General features: G+C 39.3%; 1 pseudogene; it reads right to left on the bottom strand.

Moving 5' to 3' along the window:
- Positions 1 to 418: 418 nt before the first annotated feature.
- Positions 419 to 4,284, bottom strand: LOC102836365 (annotated as a pseudogene).
- Positions 4,285 to 4,832: the final 548 nt, after the last annotated feature.

The following is a 4,832-nucleotide window of genomic DNA, read 5'->3' on the forward strand; positions in this document are numbered from 1 at the left end:
GGTAGTCCATGGTACTTTTAATTTTTTTTTCTTTCTATTTCTGCACACTTTTGCAAGTTGTTTTATTTACAATGCCAACGTTTAAAAGGTCAATACTCTAAATAGAGCTAACAAGACAGTAAAGTAGGCAGAAATCACTTTATAAAAAGAGGGAAAGCACAAAATATCACCTTCTATAGAGAATCCCCAGTTCAGTTTTATTCAGAGCATAGAGAAAAAAACTTTGGACCACATTAGGAGAAACAGCTCTAGGTTCTACAATCTGTACTTCACATGCAATGAAGACAATATTCTGCCATTACAATTGATTTGCTGCTGCATTTGTCTCCTGTTTGTCTAATATTAACAATTATAAACAGAGCAATGAAACTAGTATTTGGAATAATACTTACAGTGTTATGGTGTCAGGCACAACATTTCACTTCTCTTCACACCACTGGTTCTCTTTGAGTACCTGAGCTTCCTCCTCGTCAGTAAAGTCGTTTTTGATATTGAAGGTCTTACAAATCTCTTCAGGAGTTTCCCCCTTGATCATATTGGCAAAAGTCTTTTAAGTAATATCAAACAAACCTTTGATAATTAAGTAGTTTGCAACCAGAATAAGTCCAAAAAGTGTTCCCTGGTCAACTTTCTGGAATTGGTCACAAACAAGGATATCTATCGTCTGTTTTCTTTTCTTTGTTTTCATCATCCTAGGAGGCGGAGGGTCATCCTTGTGATGGGTGCCCCACTGAATGATCTTTTTAAATATTGCTGCCTTAACATTTGGTAGAGGAACTGGGTCATCATTTCCTTCATCATCCATTCCCAGAGCTTCCGATACAGTCTTGATAGTCACAGATTATTTGGCCATTTCCACATCAACTTCAAATATCTCTCCATCAGAACTCTACAACTTAATTGAACTCTACAACTCAAAAGCCTAAGGCAGCAGACCCAAGGCTGGCGAGAGCTAGGCCGTGTGGGTACAAAGAGAAAAGAGGAAGGCAGAGAACAAGGCCACTCAGTCCATGGTACTTTTAATATTCTCCTCCAACACCATAATTCAAATGCATCATAGCTTTACATTTTAATATTTTTTTAAATAAAGGTTTCTATGGTTTTGTAGCAATATATATATTTTTTACCTACCCTCATATTACTTATGGAATCAGAACAATGGCTATTTTTAAAGCTCTACATTCTTTCAGGAGATACCACGAAGCTGATTGTCCCAGGAAGTGCAGCCCCATTCAGGCTGCAAGCCTTGACCCCATCAATACTTACCCTTATATGTGGAGGTGCACATTTACATATGCGATTACGTATGCTGGTGTTGTTAAGTGCTGTGTAGTTGATTCTGACTCATAGCGACCTTTATAGGGTTTCCAAGGAATGGCTGGTGAGTTTGAACTGCTGATCTTGCAGTGCAAACCAATCTTGCAATTGAGTGTTTATCCTATGGTGCCACACCAGGACTGCTATACATGTATATGCATATGTTTCCTGCATGTAATTAAAGCTACACACAATAAAGCGCTTAGGGGGCAGATACTTCGTAGACTTAACAAAACACCTTTCAAGGTTGGTTTTCAGGGTCTGAAGGCTTAGGGCCATAATTTTGTGTGATAACTTGGTCAGTTGGCATAATATAAAGTTCATGTTCTACATCCTAGTTTGATGTCTGGGGTCTTAAAAGTTTGAGAGTGGCCATGTAGACATAACTATTGGTCTCTGTGTGTGAAGTAAAAGAGAAAGAAGGAAACCAAAGACTCCGAGAAGAAACTTGTCTACAGGACTGATAGTCCTCATCTACTCTTGAGAGTGCCCAACTACCACTGCCAACTGCTCTGATCAGGAACATGACAGGTGGATCCTGACAGAATGGGAACAAAATGTGAAACTGAACCTAAATTCTGAAAAAAGTCCAGACTTACTGGACCAGTTGAGACTAGAAGATTCCCTGAGAGTATCACCCTGAGATACTCTTTAAACCTTGATCTGGAACTATTCTGTGAAGCCATCTTTTAGCTAAGTAACAGGTTGGCTCATAAAATAAACAGTGTTACCCATGAGTGCTGTGCTCCTTTACAGAGCCATCGGACTTGACATTGTGAAAATGATCTACAGATAGAATGCAATCCCAATCCAGAGTCTAACATCATTCTTAAAAGAGATGGAAAAACTAATCACCAACTTTATATGGAAAGGAAAGAGACCCTTGATAAGCAAAGCACCACTAAAGAAGAACAAAGTAGGAGACTCTCACTTTCTGAACTCAAAACCTACTACAAAGCAGTAGTAGTCAAAACAACCTAGTATTGGTACAACAGACACAGTGGTACAGAGCTGAGGAACCGCAAATAAATCCATTCACCTATGGACAGCCAATCTTTGACAAACGGCTGAAACACATTAAATGGGGAAGAGATAGTCTCTTAACAGATGGTGCTGACAAAACTGGATATTCATTTGCAGAAAAATGAAACAGGACTCAGATTTCACACAATACACAAAAATAAACTCAAGATGAATCAAAGACCTAAATGTAAAACCTAGAACTATAAGGATCATAAATGAAAAAAAAAATAGGAGAAAATTTAAGGGCTCTGATACATGGCATACAAACATTATCAAACATAAACTGAAAACACACAAGCAGCAGAAGATAAACTGGGTGAATGGGACCTCCTAAAAATTAGACACTTGTGTGCATCAAAGGAGTCCTGGTGTGGCACTGTGGGTTAATGCACCAGATTGCAAAGCTGTTTGAACTGCAAGGTCGGTGGTTTAAGCTCACCAGCTGCTCCTCAGAAACCCTGTACAGGGTCGCTATGGGTCGGGATTGACTCCACGGCACTTAACAACAACAACATATGCATCAAAGGAGCCCTGGTGTGGTGCCATAGAAGTACTCGATCTCAAGGTCGGTTTGAACTGCAAAGTCAGTTGTTCAAACTCACCAGCCACTCCTCAGAAACCTATCCAGGATCACTATGAGTGAGATTTGACTCAGTGGTACACAACAACAACAAACATGCATCAAAAGATCTCACCAAAAGAGTAAAATGAGAACCCACAGACTGGGAAACAAAATTGGCAATGACATATCAAATATGGGACTAAGCTCTAAAATTTATAGAAAACTTCAACACCTCAACAAGTAAAAGACAAATAATCCAGTTTTTAAAATGGGCAGAGGACGTGAACAGGTACTTCAACAAAAAAGACATTCAGATGCTCTCAATTATCAGTCATTAGTGAGAAAAAAATCAAAACAACAATGAGATACCATTTTACCCCAACATTAACAGCAAAGTTAAAAACAAAAAACAACCTCCCCCCTCTAGAAAATAGCAAATGCAGGGTATAGAGAAACTAGAACCCTCACACACTGCAGGCTGGACTATAAAATGGTGTAACCCATGTAGAAAACTGTACAGTATATCCTCAAAAAGTTGGAAATAGAAATACCGTATGACCCAGCAGTCTCTCTACTTGGTATATATCCATACAGCCATACTCTCTAGGATATATACCATACACTCATACCCATACAAGATGAATTGACACAGTGGAAGCAGCCACCATAACAATTTTGAGGATGGCTATGAGGCAAATACCTAGCATCACCAAACAACACTATTCACGGCACTATCCACAATATCAAAAAGATGGAAGTAGCCTAAGTGCCCATCAGTAGAAGAATGATAAACATACTTTGATACATACATACAATGGAGTACAACACAACATCAAAGAAAAATTATGAATCTGTGAAACATCTCATAACATGGATGAACCTGGAGGACAGTATATGAGTGAAGTTAGTCAATCATGAAAGGACAAATAGTATAAGACCACTATTGAAAAAAGTCAAGAAAAACATTTCACACTTAAACATTTTTTGATGGTTACCAGGGGTGTGAGGGACCAGGGGAATAATTCACTGGCTAGAGGGTAGACGTGTTAATGTGGGTGAAGAGAGGTTGAAGAAGGCATGGGAAGGAGTGCAAAAGTTAAAGGCTACAGAAATAAGTACTATTATATACCCAATCCTGCAATAACAGTGACCTACAGGCAGATGCATGGATAGACACACAAATGAATGGGCTTGGGAGGCAGACCATACTCACAAATATATAAAGATTTCACAGAGAATATTTATACATGGATTTTTATCTTTGCTACAAATATATCCATGACTGTGGTGGAGCATATATGGGGCAAAGTTATGGAAACTCCTTAGACGTAACCAAATACCTTCATAGAATTTGGACCGTGGACCATAGTCTCAGAGGACATCGTGGTCGATTGGCATAACATATTCCACAAAGACAATGTTCTACACCCTACTTTGGTGAGTAGTGACTGGGGTCTTAAGAGCTTGTGAGTGGCCATCTAAGGTGCAACTATTGGTTTCTCCTTCAAAGACACCTAGAAAGAGTTAGTCCTGTGGGTTAGTGGACTGCATGAACATCCGTCTCTACAACCCTGAGACCAGAAGAGCTAGATGGTGTTCGGTTACCACTACCAACTGCTCTGAAATCGATACATTCAATGGTCCTGCATAGAATGGGAGAAAAATGTGGAACAAAACTCAAAACCATAAAAAAGACCAGGTGGATAAGATAGAGACCAGTGGAACCCTCAAGACAATGGCCCTTAATCATCCTTCAGGTGTGAAAATGAACTCACATCACGGTTCAATTTTGAACCCACTAGGGAGGTACTCACAGCTGACAGTAATCAACCATTTGAGATCAAATGAGGAATTCTCCAAAGAATAGTCCATTACTTGCTTTCTATATCTAATTTCCTCTCTTCATGCTCTCTCTGACTTTTCCTCCATG

Source organism: Chrysochloris asiatica, unplaced genomic scaffold, assembly GCF_000296735.1.
Source record: "Chrysochloris asiatica unplaced genomic scaffold, ChrAsi1.0 scaffold00137, whole genome shotgun sequence".
Classification (NCBI taxonomy): domain Eukaryota; kingdom Metazoa; phylum Chordata; class Mammalia; order Afrosoricida; family Chrysochloridae; genus Chrysochloris; species Chrysochloris asiatica.